Genomic DNA, 19173 nt, shown 5'->3' on the forward strand with positions numbered 1-19173 from the left:
TCCATCCATCTCAGGATCAGTTTGGCAGAGAACCGGTTAAATTGTGAAATGGAATGAAAAATGCTGAGAATCGTAGTCGGCAGGATTCGAACCTGCGCGGGATAACCCAATGGATTTCTAGTCCATCGCCTTAACCACTCGGCCACGACTACTGTGTCGCTGCCTTTTTAAACGTTACTCAGAAAATTTTACTTCTGTTTCTTGGAAGAGATTCATATTAAAAAGTTCCAGAGCAATCTCGAACTGTAAAAATACAGATGGATGAGATTGCCTCGTCCAGATTTTTAGCAAATGGAGAATTTTTCAGGAGTCTTTGGCCCTCTGCTGCACAGAGATGGATGACTGAGTTTTTTCTGAGTAACATTTAAAAAGGCAGCGACACAGTAGTCGTGGCCGAGTGGTTAAGGCGATGGACTAGAAATCCATTGGGTTATCCCGCGCAGGTTCGAATCCTGCCGACTACGATTCTCAGCATTTTTCATTCCATTTCACAATTTAACCGGTTCTCTGCCAAACTGATCCTGAGATAGATGGAATAACGTCCCACTCCTTTCAACTGTGATATTTTTTTCTCATTTTTATTAATCTGAAATATTCACGATACATACGTTTCACAAATCGCAAACATCAGTCAAAGTTGCGACAGTGATTCAGCCTGTCTATCCCTCGAGATGTCTGAGGCATCTGTGCATGCCCGTTGGTGCGTGCAAATTTTTAGTTATGTGTGTGTGGGTCTCTGTGTCAGTCTATCTCTTTATATGTCTCTGTGTATGTGTAACTGTCTGTGGAAATCATCACCATCAATTTCGTATGTCCTGGAACTTAGAAAAACGACCTGGGGAAAATAATACGGTTGTGAACTTTTGTATCGGCAATGGTTCAGTGGCCGCATTCTCGACTGAATCGGGAGTTTGTCTGTTCAAGTCGCACTCCTGAGACTTGAGCATATCATCTTGGCTAACACTCAAGTGCAGCACTTGGGGAATTTTGCATTGTTGAAGCTGTTGTCTTTCGGATGAAATGTTAAATTGAAGCTCCGTCTGCACCCTCGGGTGGATATGAAAGTTCCCAGTACATTACTCGAAAAAGAATAGGAGAGTTGCCCCCGTGTCAATATTACTAAAAATGTTCGTAAATGCTCACTGAAAGCCGATGTGCATGTGTTTGCATGTGGAGTTGGGGTTGAAGCCCAGATTCTCACAGAGACAGAATCCAGGTTCTCACAGGACCAGAATAGCCGAGTGGTTGAGGCGTTGGCCTTAAAACTCAATGGGTTTGTCCCGCGTGGGTTCGTCCCCCACTCCTGGTCTCTCTTTAATTTAACACGGATTTCCTCCCATTCTGATCAGTGAGACCGGATTTTCATCGGTTGAATCAGCAATTTTCTGTAACAATGTGACACTCTGAACCGATAATGAAATGAAATTGTGAAATGTATCTGTGTCGCTCGGTTCCTGCCTCTCTCTCTTTCTTCAGAGAGTTTTGTATGTTGGAGTCTTTGTCTCTCTCAGTCTGACTCACTCTGTCTGTCCCTGTTTCTCTGTTTGTCTTTGTCTCTCAATCTGTCTCTTTCTCACGGTGCCACGTCTGTTCCAATGGGATTCTCTCAGACTCTTTGTCTGACTGGCTCTCTCTTTCCCATCATTTCGGTCTGTCCATGTCTTTGCCTGTCTCTGTTAGTCCCTGCCTGTAAGCTGTGAAGTATTTCCATCATTTTCTGTTTTAGTCCCTATCACTCTCTCTCTATCTGTCTCTCTCCTTATCACTGTGTTTATCATTGTCTTTCTCTCACTCTTTCCCTCTCTCTCTTAATAGATCACACACACACATCTCTGTATATGTATATATTTGAGTCTTTTTCTCACTCAGTCTGCCTCTCCTTCTCAGTCTCACACTTTCTGTCTCTCGTTGTCTCTATCTCGCTGTCTGTCTCTCCCTGTTTGTCGGTTTTTCTCTGTCTCTCAATGTGTCTGTCGACTTCTCCTGGTGTCCAGTTCTGTTCACAGTGACTCGATTCCTGCTCTGACAGAACTGGTACCCGTCAGTTCCTCGTTAGTATAGTGGTGAGTATCCCCGCCTGTCACGCGGGAGACCGGGGTACAATTACTTGTTGTTTCAAGATGTCGAATTTTACTTCTGTTTCTTGGAAGAGATGCATATTAAAAAGTTCCAGAGCCCTATAGAACTGTAAAAATACAGGTAGATGAGATTGCCTCGTCCAGATTTTTAGCAAACGGAGACTTTTTCAGGAGTCTTTGGCCGTCTGCTGCACAGAGATGGATGACTGAGTTTTTTCTGAGTAACGTTTAAAAAGGCAGCAACACAGTAGTCGTGGCCGAGTGGTTAAGGCGATGGACGAGAAATCCATTGGGTTATCCCGCGCATGTTCGAATCCTGCCGACTACGATTCTCAGCATTTTTCATTCCATTTCACAATTTAACCGGTTCTCTGCCAAACCGATCATGAGATAGATGGAATAACGTCCCACACCTTTCAACTTTGACATTTTTTTCTCATTTTTATTAATCTGCAATATTCACGATACATCCGTTTCAAAAATCGCAAACATCAGTCAAAGTTGCGACAGTGATTCAGCCTGTCTATCCCTCGAGATGTCTGAGGCATCTGTGCATGCCCGTTGGTGCGTGCAAATTTTTGGTTATGTATATGTGGGTCTCTGTGTCTGTCTATCTCTTTATATCTCTCTGTGTATGTGCAACTGTCTGTGGAAATCATCACCATGAATTTGGTATGTCCTGGAACTTAAAAAAACGACCTGGGGAAAATAATACGGTTGTGAACTTTTGTATCGGCTTTGGTTCAGTGGCCGCATTCTCGACTGAATCGGGAGTTTGTCTGTTCAAGTCGCATTCCTGAGACTTGAGCATATCATCTTGGATAACACTCAAGTGCAGCACTTGGGGAATTTTGCAATGTTGAAGCTGTTGACTTTCGGATGAAATGTTAAATTGAAGCTCCGTCTGCACCCTCGGGTGGATATGAAAGTTCCCAGTGCATTACTCGAAAAAGAATAGGAGAGTTGCCCCCGTGTCAATATTAATAAAAATGTTCGTAAATGCTCACTGAAAGCCGATGTGCATGTGTTTGTATGTGGGGTTGGGGTTGAAGCCCAGATTCTCACAGAGACAGAATCCAGGTTCTCACAGGACCAGAATAGCCGAGTGGTTGAGGCGTTGGCCTTAAAACTCAATGGGTTTGTCCCGCGTGGGTTCGTCCCCCACTCCTGGTGTCTCTTTAATATAACACGGATTTCCTCCCATTCTGATCAGTGAGACCGGATTTTCATCGGTTGAATCAGCAATTTTCTGTAACAATGTGACACTCTGAACCAATAATGAAATGAAATTGCGAAATGTATCTGTGTCGCTCGGTTTCTGCCTCTCTCTCTCTTCAGAGAGTTTTGTATGTTTGAGTCTTTGTCTCTCTCAGTCTGACTCACTCTGTCTGTCCCTGTTTCTCTGTTTGTCTTTGTCTCTCAATCTGTCTCTTTCTCACGGTGCCACGTCTGGTCCAATGGGATTCTCTCAAACTCTTTGTCTGACTGGCTCTCTCTTTCCCATCATCATTTCGGTCTGTCCATGTCTTTGCCTGTCTCTGTTAGTCCCTGATTGTAAGCTGAGAAGTATTTCCATCATTTTCTGTTTTAGTCTCCATCGCTCTCTCTCTATCTCTCTCTCTCCGCGTCACTGTCTTTATTCATTGTCTTTCTCTCCCTCTTTCCCTTTCTCTCTTAATAGATCACACACACACATCTCTGTATATGTATATATTTGATTCTTTTTCGCACTCAGTCTGCCTCTCCTTCTCAGTCTCACACAAACTGTCTCTCGTTGTCTCTATCTCGCTGTCTGTCTCTCCCTGTTTGTCGGTTTTTCTCTGTCTCTCAATGTGTCTGTCGACTTCTCCTGGTGTCCAGTTCTGTTCACAGTGACTCGATTCCTGCTCTGACAGGATTGGTACCCGTCAGTTCCTCGTTAGTATCGTGGTGAGTATCCGCGCCTGTCACGCGTGGAGACTGGGGTTCAATTCCCCGATGGGGAGGCAGTTGTTTCAAGATGCCGAATTTTACTTCCGTTTCTTGGAAGAGATGCATATTAAAAAGTTCCAGAGCAATATCTTGTGTTGCGGGACTTTACGAACCGAGCTACCATTACCAGTCGCTCCCTTCTGTACTGTGCAATGATTGTAAAGCTAATTCTTTGACTTGAGCCATTCTAAAATGTCTCACTGTTTTTGATGATGCATTTCACTTGCTTGTCTAATTTGGAAAGAGTTCAGAATTGTGCATTGTGACGAAGTTTTCCTTTACAGGTGGAGCCAAACTTGTTTCAAAATATTCTGTTCCCACCCTTCCCCAACCCCCCCCCCACCGCACCCCCAACCCCCAATTTTTAGAACACTGCAGTACTGACTGGGACGGTCACAAGTTCGATCCTTGATCTGAGCTGTTAGTTGAGCTCAGCCAAGGCAGCAGTTCACAGGTTATAATTGTCCTCTGTACAACTGGGAAGTGTGTGGATGTCATTTGAGGACAGGAGTTGAGGCTGTGATGCCTACCACAGTGGAAATCCTGCTGGCACTCACTGAATCGACTGACCGTGAGGCACTAGAGGTTAACTAATGTCTGTAGAATTGCACCGAGCCAGATTCAGCACTTTCTGGAGATAATAAAGCTCAGGCGATGAAATGAATGTTGATTTTAGACAGTAAATGTCTAGAATAAGGAATTTAGGAGGGACAGGAGGAGACAGAATGTTCCATAGAATCTAGAATTGTCTATTCTTAATTTATATCCTGTACTTAAAGTAACAACGTTTGTAACCACCATTTATTTGCAGGGCATTAGAAGGGGAGGATCTGCAACTGGGAAACGCAATCCAGACATCGTGTCAAGATTTGACAGATTCCCCAGATTGATCAGGATCATCTTATCATCATCCTTTGTAAAAACACCAATCACAGCGGGGAGAAACAGGACACCTGTTCTGTGTGTGGATGCTCCTCCAACCAATCATTCAGCCTGTGAGACTCGTGCACCCACCTGACTCAACACTGTAAATGTGGGGACAGCGGGAATGGATGCTGTTGTGCGTGGAAAGAGATTCAGTCGCTCATCTCACCAACTGACATTCGAGCAGATAGATAACAAACTTTCCACTGTGAATATAGAGCTGGGTTATTAGTCCGTGATGTGTTCACTTATTCATCTTGGTGACTCTAAACCTTTGCCAATTATTTCATGTGATTAGTTTACATGTACATATTTTTAAAAATGCATTTGCTGAGTGGATTCAAATTTAAATTGAACCCAGGTTTGCAGGCGGGGTGCTCCATTCACACATCGAAGGTGAGAGAGATGCTGTGGGGCACACGCTAAGTCCAGTATCTGAAAGTGATTACCAGACTGGGAACTTGTCCCGGAGAGTAACTGATGGTATGAGAACTGTAATAATCCAGAATTAGAAAGGAGAAAAGGCCCAAATTGGTGCAGTCAGTAACAGGACATCAGTTAGTCCCCTCTGGTCTTGGAGATATCAAATGTCGACACACTGTGTTATTTGAAACATGAAAATATTAAGCTCTAGCCCAGTTATAGGTTATTCACATCAACAGAAACAAACCCCAAGTGATACAACAAACATTATTCAATCAGGATGCGATTAACAGCAGCAAAAACAATAGAATCCAACTCCTGCAGTCACTTGTGAACTCGCTGGTGTCTCAGCAGTTGGGATGACTGAGTGAATCCCTTCCCACACTCAGAACAGGAGAACGGCCTCTCCCCAGTGTGAATTCGCTGGTGTGTCAGCAGGTGGGATGACTGAGTGAATCCATTCCCACACTCAGAGCAGCTGAACGGGCTCTCCCCAGTGTGACTGTGACTATGCATTTTCAGCTTACAAGGTTGGGTTCAGTTCTGCAACCACTGTGCGCAGAGTGAGAATAAAATCAATGAGCTGCCGATTTTCTCCGCTGGACAATGGGTCTTTTGTGCTGGCCCAATAGGGTGAGACGGGCTGGCCGAATAGGGTGAGCCCAGGCTGGCCCAATAGGTGAGTCCAGGCTGGTCCAATAGTGAGGGCCGGGCGGGCCCAATAGTGTAAGCCGGGCTGGCCTAGTAGGGCGTGGCCAGGCTGGCCCAATAGGTGAGCCCGGGCTGGCCCAATGAGGTGAGCCTGGGATGGCCTGGGGCAGGTGAGCCTGGGCTAGCCCAATAGGGTGATCACAGGCTGGCCCAATAGGGTGAGCCAGTTTGGCCCAGAGTCACCAGACAACAATCACCAGAACAACAAGGTTCCCTTTCAGGGGCCACTGATCTGGGCACAAACATGATGTCCAATAAAACTGACAGACACCCTGAAGCCCCGCCCACCCAATGTCCCTGCCGTGTCGAAACTCCGAATGGAGCACTTGCTTTAGGAGGCTTGTATTGGGAATATGGACAGCAGAAATTGTAGAGTACACTCCATAACGCCTCATTGTTGACCTTGTCAAAGGCCTTCGTCATGTCAAAGAATGTTGAACCAAAGCCTCAGTCACTGACACCAAGTTCCTCCCATGTGATATAAACCAACCCTTGTCACTGACAACAAGTGGACTGGGAAAATATGTTAGAGGATAAGACTGTAGAAATGCAATGGCAAACATTTAAGGAGATATTTCATAACTCTCAGCAAAGGTTTATTCTAGTGAGAAATAAAGATGCTAAGAGAAGGATGAACCATCCCTGCCTAACTAAGGAAGTAAAGGATGGTATCAAATTGAAAAAAGGCATATAATGTTGCGAACGACAGTGGAAGGCCTGAGGATTGGGAAATTTTTAGAAACCAGCAAAGGACGACGAAAAAATGATAAAGACAGTGAAGATAGCAGATGAGAGCAAATTAGCAAGGAATATGGAAACAGAAAATAAGAGCTTCTACAGGGATATAAAACGGAAACGAGCAGCTGAGGTCCCTTAGAAGGTGAAACGGGAGAATTAATAATGGGAAACACAGAAATGGCAGAGACTTTAAAAAATAATTTTGAATCGGTCTTCATGGTAGAGGGCACCTAAAAACTTCCCAATAGTTGATAACCAAGGAGCTATTGCGGGGGGCGGGGGAGCGGGGGAGCAATCACTATCAGTAGAGATCAAGTACTAATCAAACTAATGGGACTAAAGACGGACAAGTCCCCTGGACTTGATTACATGCATTCTAGGTTCTGAAAAAAGTGGCTGCAGAGATAGAGGGTGCATCGGTTGTAATCTAACAAAATTCCCTAAATTCTGGCGTGGTCCCAGTGGACAGGAATACCGCAAATGTAACACCCCTAATTAAAAAAGGAGTGAGACAGAGAGCAGGAACCTATAGACCAGTTAGCCTACCATCTGTCAGTGGGAAAATACTGGAGTCCATCATTAAGGAAAAGTAGCAAGACATTTAGAAAATCATATTGCAGTCAAGCAGAGTCAGCATGATTTTATGAAAGAGAAATCATGTTGACAAATTTCCTGGAGTTGTTCGAGGATGTAACGAGCGAAGTGGATACAGGAGATCCAGTTGATGCTGTATATTTGGATTTCCATAAAGCATTCCATATGGTGCTACACAAAAGGCTAATGCACAAGCTAAGAGCTCATGGGGTTGGGGTTATTGTATCACCGTGGATGGAGGATTGGCAAACTAACAGAAAAAAGAGAGTCGGGATAAATGGATCATTTTCAGGTTGGCAAACTGTAACTAGTGGAGTGCCACAGGGATCAGTGCTGGGGCCTCAACTATTTACAATTTATATTAATGACTTGGATGAAGGGACCGAGTGTAACATAATCAAATTTGCTGATGATACAAAGATAGTTGGGAAAACAAGCTGTGAGGAGGACGCAAATAATCTACGAAAGGATATAGCAGGCTCAGTGAGTGGGCAAAATCTGGCAGATGGACTGTAATGTGTTAAAATGTCAGCTTATCCCCTTTGGTAGTGCAAATAAAAAAACATTCTTTAAATGGGGACGATTACAAAATGCTGCAGCACGGAGGGATCTGGCGGTTCTTGTACATGAAATGCAAATATTTAGCATGCAGGTATAGCAATAATCAGGAAAGCAAATGGTATGCTGGCCTTTATTGCAAGGGAGATGGAGTTTAAAAGTAGGGAAGTCCTGCTATAAATGAACATGGCTTTGGTAAGACCACACCTGGAGCACTGCACACAGTTTTGGTTTGGACTTGACTCCATTGCCGTGCCAGGGGTTTTGCTACACCAGATGGGGGACACCATTTGGGGATACTGATTCCCCACCAATTCCCATTCCCCTTCTTTCTGGTGGATAATGGAGGGGCCGCTGTGTGTAATGTGCAAGTCAGTAAGAATTGTCAGCAAGCTCTATCTAATTGGAGATTATATTCAGTACAAACGTTTACATTATTGTAGATTGTGTACCAAAGATCAAGGTAGGATTAAAGTAAAAGTTCATAATTTTATTTTTGAGAGTTGCTGAATTAAGGGGAAAGATAACACACAGAGTTTTTAAATGGACACTGCAGCCCCGAGAACACAATCAGCAATATATCCAGAATATTAAGGTCCAGCCCAGTTTCAGGGTTATTATCAGCAGAAACAAACCCCAACTGTGAGAATGAACATGGTTCAGTCGGGATGTGATTAACAGCAGCAATAACCGCAGATTCTAACCCCTTGTGTTACTTGTGAACTCGCTGGTGTGGCAGCAAGTCGGATGACTGAGTGAATCCCTTCCCACACTCAGAGCAGATGAACAACCTCTCCCCAGTGTGAACTCACTGGTGTGTCATCAGGTGGGATGACCGAGTGAATCGCTTCCCACACTCAGAGCAGGTGAACTTGTTCTCTCATGTGTGAACTCGCTGGTATTTCAGCTGGTGGGATGATGCAGTGAATCCCTTTCCACACAGAGAGCAAGTGAATGGCCTCTCCCCAATGTGACTACGTCGATGAATTTCCAGTTCTGACGGCGATCTGAGTCCATTCCCACAGTAACCACATTTCCACGGTTTCTCCGTGGTGTGGGTGTCCTTGTGAATCTCCACGGTTGGTCGATCAGTTGAAGCCTAACCCATGTGCACAAAACGTTTACAGTTTCTCGGTGCTTTGTATGCTGCGATCTTTTCTTCAGGCTGTGTAGCTGGTTAAAGCTCTTTCCACAGTCCGTGCACTGGAACACTCACTCGGGAGTGTGTGTCTCGGTGCCTTTCCAGTCAAACTGATGTTTGAAATCTTTTCCTACAGGCAAGACAGACAAACATTTCTCCTTTCACTTTCAAAGGCCGATGATATTCAGGTCCTGATGCATCGAGTGACTCTGTCAGATCTTGACATGATGTTTGGTTTGTGTTTCCTGTCTGACAATCTCCCCTTCTAATACGCTGTAAAATGGGATAACAAAACTCATCGCTGTCAGTACAGGACAGATATTCAGGATGTACTCATCTAGTTTCCATGGAACATGCTTATCTCCCTTGTCCTTCCAAAGCTATAAATCCCTCTCCCACACGTTGGCCCACCTGCTGTGCCTAAATCCAAATCAACACAAATTTCGAGACAGTTTCTCCTCCGCTCCCAGTTTTCACTACCAATTTTGGTTGGGTTCAGGTTTACACTCACTGGTTCCCCTCCCCTGAATGTGTTTAATGTGGCTGGGTTCAGTTCTACAATCACTGGTTCCCCTTCCCTGAAGTTGCTGACTCGAGCTGGGTTCAGTTCCAGACACTGATATCATTCACTTTGTACCTGCACCAAGATGGCCGCACATTGCACTGTGTGACTAACTGAATCAAGATGGCGGAGCGCTGAAGCTGCCCTCCTGCATCAAGATGCCCGCTGTTAGCCTGGGCCTGTGATTGGGAAAAAGACCCGAAGCTGCAATCGCCGATATTCTGGTTACTATTCCGGGCTTGCGGCTGGTACCGGTTGTTAATGAAGCCTCCCTTACTCCCTGGTGGTCCATTATTCCCCTTCGTCCCACTGAAAAGGATACTTCTGTGGAGCCTGCCCGAAATGTGTCTCCTCCACTGTTACACGCACCGCGCATACTCCAAACACAGCCATGACCAGCACCGGCGCACTGAGCTCCTGGACTCTGCGTGCGACACATTCTCCCCTACGGGGCATGCTGGGTACATAAGACCATGAGAAATAAGAGCAGGAGGGGGCCACCCGGCCTCCGGAGCCTGCTCCCTATTCAATAACATTGGACGGGACAGTCTAGGGGGGGCTTTACTCCATATCTAACCTGTGCTGTACTTGCTGTGGGAGTATTTGACGCGACAGTATCGAGGGAGCTTTACTCTGTATCTAACCCGTGCTGTACCTGCCCTGGGAGTGTTTGATGGGACAGTGTAGAAGAAGCTCTAATCTGTATCTAACCAATGCAGTATCTGCTCTGGAATGCTTGGGGCAGGGTTGAGGAAGATATACTCTGTATCTAACCTGCTTTGTACCTGCCCTTGCAATGTCTGGTGGGAGAGTGTTGAGGGAGCTTTACTCTGTTTCTAAGCAAGGCAAATATATCCTTCCTTAGATAAGGCGACCAAAACTGTGCACAATTCTAGAGAGATTGGAGAGAGAATTATAATGTATCTACATTGTGCTGTAGCTGTCCTTGGAGTGTTTATTTCGACAGTGTAGAGGGAGCTTTACTTAGTGTATAAGCAATGCAGTACCTGCTCTGGGAGTGTTTGATCGAACAGTGTAGAGGGAGATTTACTTTATATGTAAGAAATGCTGTATCTGCAATGGAATGGCTGGGTCAGGGTAGAAGGAGATATACTCCGTGTAACCTGTGCTGTACCTGTCCTGGGAGTGTTTGATGGGGCAGTGTAGAGCGAGTTCTACTCCGTATCTGACGCTGCTGTACCTGCCCTGCGAGTGTTTGATGGGACAGTGTAGAGGGAGCTTTACTCTGTATCTAAACACGTGCTGTACCTGCCCTGGGAGTATTTGATGGGACAGTGCAGAGGGAGCTTTACTCTGTATCTAACCCGTGCTGTACCTGCCCTGAGAATGTTTTGTGGCAGGGTTGAGGAAGATATACTCCATGTCTAACCTGTACTGCACCTGCCCTGGGACTGGTTAATGGCAAAGTGTAGAGGGAGCTTTACGCTGTATCTAAACCATGTTGTACGTGCCTTGGGAGTATTTGGGATATTGTAGTCTGAGATTTACTCTGTATCAACCCTGATAGTGTTTGGGACAGGATGGAGTGAGATTTACTCTGTATCTAACCAGTGCAATACTGGTAGTTCTGATATCAGTAGTAGTGAAAATGCTAAAATCTATTATTAAGCACGTAGTAAGTAATAACACGATTGGGCAGAATGAACACGGATTTATGAGAGGGAAATTGTACTTGACAAATCTGTTAGCATTTCTTGAGTTTGACACTCGCAGGATAGACAAGGGTGAACCACTTGATGTGGTTTATTTAGATTTACAAAAGGCATTCAATGAGGTGCCACAAAAGGGATTATTAAACAAAATTATCACTCGTGAGATTAGGGGTAATATATGAACAAGGATTGGTTAACGGTCAGAAAACAGAGAGTAGGAACAAACGGGTGATTTTCGGGTTGGCAGGCTGTAACTGGTGGGGTGCTGCAAGGATCGGTGCTTGGGCCCCAGCTATTCACAATCTATATCAATAATTTGGATGAGGGGATCAAATGTAATATATCGAAGTTTGCTGAGGCTACAAAGCTAGTTGGGAATGTAAGTGTGAGGAGGATGAAAAGAGGTTTCAAAGGGATAGAAACAGGCTCAGTGAGTGGGTAAGAACATGGTAAATGGAATATAATGTGAAGAAATGTTAAGTTAGATACTGACAGTAAAAATAGAAAGGCAGAGTATTTATTTTAAATGGTGAGTTATTGGGAAATGTTGGTGTTCAGAGGGACCTGGGTGTTCTTGTATACAAATCGCTAAAAGATTATATGCAAGCAATTAAGAAAGCAAATGGTATATTGGCCTTTATTACAAAAAGATTTGAGTATAAGAGTAAAGACATCTTACTGCAATTATAAGGGGCTCTGGTGAGACCACACCTGGAGTATTGTGTGCAGTTTTGGTCTCCTGACGTAAGGAAAGATAAACTTGCTATAGAGGGAGTGCAATGTATGTTCGCCAGACTGATTTCTGGGATGGCGGGATTGTCCTATGAGAGATTGAGTAGACTAGGCCTATATTCGCTCTCGTACAGAAGAATGAAAGATGAGAGGCGAGGCCCACATCCCATGAACGAATTTTTAAAAAGAGATGTGAGGTGTTTAAATTTGATCAAGGATACCAGCCAAATTATTAGAGACACTCCCTGTCCTTCAGGACCTGTGTCCAGGGGTGAAGCTGATGGGTTTATCTGATCATCTTTGGATTAAATATTGTGATCTTTTAGCTGAGCACCTCGTGCTAGCATCAAACACTCTCCAGTCGGGCACAGCGCGGGTTAGATACAGATTGAACCCATCGGTCGCTCCCCGACACAGATACTGAGGGACAGGGAGTGTCTGGGACAATGACATTTCGCACTCAATAAGGTATAAATTGATCCTGTACCTCTCCCCATTAATCCTGAGCTTCACACGGGTAAAATACTGCTCCTGCTTCACTTCCTGTAACAACACTGAGCTCAACACAGACCAAAATGATCAGGGCTCAGGGAGGTTGGTTGTTAGGCACTTTAGTGATGTCATAAAGCAGGGCCATCAGCCCAGCTAGTCCTCTCCATGTCCCTTTAAAGGAGGAGAACTGGGACATCCTGTCTCAACACACATCCCTCTGTTCATACTGAGAATCCCAGGGAAAGGCCCAAGGCCCATAATTTGGAACACAACCAAGGGGGAAAGAGGAGGAGAGCTGGGATATCCTGTCTCAACAAACATCCCCCTGTTCATACTGAGAATCCCCGGGGAAGGCCCAAAGCCCAGAGTGTGGAACACAACCAAGGGGGAAAGAGGAGGAGAGAAGGGGACGTAAATCAAGGAGTGGGGACTGAGGGCCACCAAGCTTCAGTTTTAGAGCCTGTAGACTTCAGGAGGGATCAGTGAGTTCTGTAGTTTCAGGATCCAGGGAGAGAACAAGGAGCAGATGGGGAGACTGGTGTGGATTCCAGCACAGTGAGGATGCAGGGCGAGAGAGATTGTGTCGGGCCGTGTATTAGGGGTGTGGGAGGGAAAAGAGAGGAAAGGTTAGAGGAGCAATTACTGCAGCGGTGTCCATCAATAGTGAGAGAGAGAAGGTGGGGGTCGGAGTGGGCCCTGGGCAGGCCGGTAAACTGTTTGTTTCCTGTGACCAGCTTTCCTTCTGTCACAAATAGCCTCCTGTAGCCCACTAAACAGCCCATTAAACGCCCAATGTCCTTTGGTCTGGTGAGGTCTCACTTTTGTGAAACATGGGTTGTTGTTAAAGCTTCTCATTCTGACTCACTAGTGAGACAGTATCCGCTGTCCCTTTTATTCCATGGGCTTCATCTTTGCCGGTATTGGTAACACGCCCGGGATCACTAAACTCAAAACCCAGTCTGTTAATCACTTTCAGCTACTTGACTTATTGTGTGCTCCACAGCATCTCTCTCACCTTCAATGAGTGAATAGAGCATCACGCCCGCAAAGCTGGTTTAAGTTTATTTCCACGCAGCAAATCTATTTAAGAAAAGCCTGTCGGCCGATGAGACACTGTTCAGGTGCCAGTGTGCTGCTGGTTTGTCCGGCATTTTGCCTGTAATGGAAAATAACTGAACATTTCTCCCAGTGTAACCATTGCTGTAATGAAATGTGTCTTTAAATCAGCCTCACGTCCTTGCTCATGTCTGCTGCAATTGTGCAGAAAGGGGATATGTGAACAGATGATCTTTGTATTGTGATGTGAAACAAGGAAACGGTATCTGTATGTGGCAGTGACACAGCCTTGTGGTCAGAGGCAGAACCATGCGCCGATATCCTTGTGCTTATGGTTTGAGCAGGGTTAGTTCATGAATGCTCAAGCTAAGAGGTGCCAGGCATTGGGAGCAGCGGCAGTAAATAAAATCTAAATGCAAATTCCGATGTAGTTTATCTTCATTTATTCCTATTTTAATGGCTTTTGCTGAATGTGTCCCATGCCAAGTGCCAGGATATTGGATCAGGCCCACCCGAGAAAATGAGTTTGACACCCTGAGGTAGACAATGTCAACCGGATTCCCCCATCCACATCCTGACAACTTCTTTACAAACTCAAGCTAGTTTGTAAGACGTGACCATGTTTACCGGAATCCATGTTCAGTATCTCTAATGGCCCCTTCACTTTCCCCATGATGGAAAACAGCATCTCTCAGGATCCCTTCAAGCACCTTCCCAATGATGGAGTTCACGTTGATGGGCCTTCAGTTCCCGAGCTCTGACTTGTGCACAATTGAAAAATGGGATCTACATCGGCTACCTTCCAATCTCAGGGAACAACCCATGAATCTACTGAGCTGATGGCGATATGGGCAAGTGGCTGGCAGAGCACCCATCCCATCTCTTTTAGCACCCTTGCGTGGATATCATCCACACCTTACACTGTCAAGATTAACCCGCACGGGTTGCTGTCAGTGAAGAGAGATGAGAAAGACCAAAGTGCCATTTGCCCCTCTCACTATGACCCTGAAGGGCTGCGTCCATTCTAAAGTTCTTCCCCCATATGATCCTCCCCCCAACTTGTCCTCTCTGAGCTCCAGCCAGGTGATGCTAAACACTCGGGTAGGAAAGAGAAAAATCTACAGCAATGTGTTGAAAGCAACACGAATGTATTTGTCTCCATCCCAAATATTAAACTCCAGTCCAGTTACAGGAGTTTTCATCAGCGGAAACAAACCCCAACTGTCAGAATGAACATGGGTCAGTCGGGTTGTGATTAACAGCAGCAATAACAGCATAATCCAACCCCGACAATCATTTGTGAACTCGCTGGTGCCTCAACAGATGGGATGACCGAGTGAATCCCTTCCCGCAATCAGAGCAGGTGAACGGCCTCTCCCCAGTGTGAATTCGCTGGTGTGTCAGCAGGGTGGATGACTGAGTGAATCGCTTCACACACACGGAACAGGTGAACGGCCTCTCCCCAGTGTGATTTCGCTGATGTATCAGCGGGTTGGATGACTGAGTGAATCCCTCCTGACACTCAGAGCAGGTGAATGGCCTCTCCCCAGTATGAACTCGCTGGTGTGTTTCCAGCTGGGACGGGTAGTTGAAACGTTTCCCACAGTGCCCACATTTACACAGTTTCTCCCCAGTGTGACTGCGCTTGTGTCTCTCCAGGTTGGATGATCGGCTGAAGCCTTGTCCACACACAGAGCACGTGTACACTTTCTCCCCGCTATGAACAATGCTTTTTGTATCCACAGTTGCTGGATGATAATCCATTCCCGATGAATCGAGTGACTTCGTCAGATGTCAATGTGATATTTGGTTTGAGACTCCGGTCGATAAATCCTCCCATTTTAATACCCTGAAATGTGAATTTCAGTCAAGAAAAAGGGTGGATGAGAGAGAATCCACAAAAACACAAAGGCACTTTGAGAAATTCAGCTTAATGAACTTGGTAATTTTGGGGCCAGCACTCGAAATAGTAACCATGAAAACTGCCAGTTTTTGATAAAACCCAACTGGTTTATCAATGTCCTACAGGAAATGGAACCCACCTCCATTGACAGCCCCACATGGGGAATTGTTGGTCCCACTGGGCCCAGAAATACTGGGGGTGAAACCCAGCAGCTTCTCCTCCATCTCCACTCCAGCTCAAACAGATGCAACAAACAGACCCACACTGGAGGCCAGGTATCCAAAGCGTATTTCTAACATTTGCAGCATAGTTGAGAGGCGATTTATTCTAATTTGTCCGAGATTTGTAGACTTCAGATTCTAGATTTTACATAATAACATAAGAACATAAGAATTAGGAACAGGAGTAGGACATCTAGCACCTTGAGCCTGCTCCTCCATTCAATAAGATCATGGCTGATCCGGCCGTGGACTCATCTCCACTTACCCACCCTCTCACCGTAACCCTTAATTCCTTAATGGTTAAAAATCTATCTATCTGTGACTTGAATACATTCAATGAGCTAGCCTCAATTGCTTCCTTGGGCAGAGAATTCCATAGATTCACAACCCTCTGGGAGAAGAAATTCCTTCTCAACTCGGTTTTAAATTGGCTCCCCCGTATCTTGAGGCCTTGCCCCCGAGTTCTAGTCTCCCCTACCAGTGGAAACAACCTCTCTGCCTCTATCTTGTCTATCCCTTCCTTGATTTTAAATGTTTCTATAAGATCACCACTCATCATTCTGAACTCCAACGAGTAAAGACCCAGTCTACTCAATCTATCATCACAAGTTAACCTCCTCATCTCCGGAATCAGCCGAGTGAATCGTCTCTGTACCCCCTTCAAAGCCAGTATATCCTTCCTTAAGTAAGGTGACCAAAACTGCACGCAGTACTCCAGGTGCAGCCTTACCAATACCCTATACAGTTGCAGCAGGACCTCCCTGCTTTTGTACTCCATCCCTCTCGCAATGAAGGCCAACATTCCATTCGCCTTCCTGATTACCTGCTGCACCTGCAAACTAACTTTTTGGGATTCATGCACAAGGACCCCCAGGACCCTCTGCACCTCAGCATGTTGTAATTTCTCTCCATTCAAATAATATTCCCCTTTGCTGTTTTTTTTCCCAAGGTGGATGACCTCACACTTTCCGACATTGTATTCCATCTGCCAAACCTTAGCCCATTCGCTTAACCTATCCAAATCTCTTTGCAGCCTCTCTGTGTCCTCTACACAACCCGCTTTCCCACTAATCTTAGTGTCATCTGCAAATTTTGTTGCACTACACTCTGTCCCCTCTTCCAGGTCATCTATGTATATTGTAAACAGTTGTGGTCCCAGCACCGATCCCTGTGGCACACCACTAACCACCGATTTACAACCCGAAGAGGACCCATTTATCCCGACTCTCTGCGTTCTGTTCGCCAGACAATTCTCTATTCATGCTAATACATTTCCTTTGACGCCACGTACCTCTATCTTGTGCAGTAACCTTTTGTGTGGCACCTTATCGAATGCCATTTGGAAATCTAAATACACCACATCCATCGGTACACCTCTATCCACCATGCTCGATATATCCTCAAAGAATTCCAGTAAATTAGTTAAACATGATTTCCCCTTCATGAATCCATGCTGCGTCTGCTTGATTGCACTATTCCTGTCGAGATATCCCGCTTATTTCTTCCTCAATGATTTTGCTTTGTACTGGAATCCAGGTCAGCGATTGGAGCATGGGCACGACCATCGGAATGGCCCAGGTACAGCAGGCGATGCGGCAAGCATCAGAGGAGTGGTGAAGTCGGGGTGGAGTAGCGCTGGGAGATCGGGCCTGAGAGATTGCGGCCCACAAGAGGCGAGAGTTCGGGGCTGAGAGTTTGGGGCCAAGGAGAGGCAAGAGTTCGGAATGGAGAGATTGGGGCCAAGGAGAGGCGAGAATTTGGGGAGGAGAGATTGGAGCCAAGGAGAGGCGACAGTTCGGGGAGGAGAGATTGGCGCCAAGGAGAGCCGACAGTTCGGGGAGGAGAGATTGGGGCCAAGGAGAGGCTAGAGTTCAGGGCATAGAGATTGGGGCCCACAAGCGGCGAGAGTTCTGGGTGGCGACATTGGACCCCATGAGAGGCGAGACTTCGGGCGGAGAGATTGGGGCCCACGAAAGGCGAGAGTTCGGGGCGGAGAGATTGGGCCCCACGAGAGATGAGAGTTTGGGGTGGAGAGATTGGGGCCACAAGAGGTGTGAGTTCGGGGCCCGGAATCGGGAAGGGTCCAGGGACAGCATGGGCCAGACCGCACTGCGATCTATGGGCATTGCAAATATGTGCACCAGGTCAGTGCAGCAGAGCTTGGTCTCCAGTCGTCTTGGTTAACCTTTGCCACTGGACCAAGACCTCACTCTGTTCAGCCCGTGTGGTGGCTGGTGTGCAACGGTTACCCACGTTAAAAGAATCTGCACACAAGCTTCTTCCACACTTTAATATGTAGTTCGGGACCTGGAATATCAGGTCTCATCGTGAAACATCTGTGAACTCATCCGTTTTGGTGTGGAAGTGGGTCATCATCGATTCAAGGGACTGCCCAATTCTATACTGTACAGGAGGCCAGGGAGTGACTTCCGCATTCAGTGCCCACCCTGATACGGAGCAGCTGGGAATTGCTGGATATGCTGTATAAACGCAAGTATTTGTTTTCGTGGTGTGGGGGAGGCACTGCCCTCGGGGTTTGCTGGTGCCAGGCCAGGAGGCTTTGACACGCAGGCTGAGAGCCGCATTCGGTGTTGCCCGGGACCTGAGAGCCACACTCGGTGTTGCCCGGGGCCTGAGAGCCACACTCGGTGTTGCCCGGGGCCTGAGAGCCACTCTCGGTGTTGACCGGGGCCTGAGAGCCGCACTCAGTGACACATGGGGCCTGGTGCATGGGGCCTGGGAGCCACACTCGGTGCTGCCCGGGACTGAGAGTCACACTCGTTGTTGCCTGGCGCCTGAGAGTCACACTTGGTGATGCTAATGCCGTGCTCGCTCCAATCAGTTCCTGGGAGCCTCTCCACACAGGGGCGTGCTCTCCAGGGACCAGCTCTACCCAAGTTGCCCCCCTGCTGATGGAGATAGGGCGTATTCCGACGGGCGGAGCACTCTGGGTAAGATCATCCGCCATTGTCCCCGAGAGGACGGCACAGGAGGCCATGCAGCCCATCCTGTTGTACCGGCTCTTTGGTGGGCTGTTCAATGAGTCTCACTCCTCTGCTCTTTACCCATTGCTAGATATATTTTTCCCAGCAAGTATTTATACAATTCCCTTTTAAAAGTTACAATTCAATCTGCTTCCACCACCAATTCAGACAGCGCAATCTGGATCATAACAATTCGCTGAGTAACAAATGATCCCACATCTCACCTCTCGTTATTTTGCCAATCATCGGAAGTCTGACTCCTTTGGTTACCTACACTAATGCCACTGGAAACACCTTCTCCATATTTACTCTATCTAAATCGTTCATAATTTTGTACATCTCCATCAAATCTCCTTTTACCATTTCCTGCTCTCTGGAGAAAACGTCACCAGGCTCTCCACATCACGGAAGT

At 46.3% G+C, this 19173-nt stretch overlaps 2 non-coding genes and 1 pseudogene across 2 annotated transcripts; 1 reads left to right on the forward strand and 2 right to left on the reverse strand.

Annotated features, from left to right (window-relative positions):
- The window catches only part of LOC139235505 (zinc finger protein 16-like), a 61749-nt pseudogene extending 55858 nt beyond the window's left edge, over window positions 1-5891 (reverse strand).
- trnas-aga (transfer RNA serine (anticodon AGA)) lies at window positions 72-152 on the reverse strand. The gene has a single exon. It is a non-coding gene; the product is annotated as a tRNA-Ser (tRNA).
- trnas-aga (transfer RNA serine (anticodon AGA)) lies at window positions 384-464 on the forward strand. Its single transcript has one exon. It is a non-coding gene; the product is annotated as a tRNA-Ser (tRNA).
- Window positions 5892-19173: the final 13282 nt, after the last annotated feature.

The sequence above is a fragment of the Pristiophorus japonicus genome, chromosome 23 (assembly GCF_044704955.1).
Source record: "Pristiophorus japonicus isolate sPriJap1 chromosome 23, sPriJap1.hap1, whole genome shotgun sequence".
NCBI classification, from domain to species: Eukaryota; Metazoa; Chordata; class Chondrichthyes; family Pristiophoridae; genus Pristiophorus; species Pristiophorus japonicus.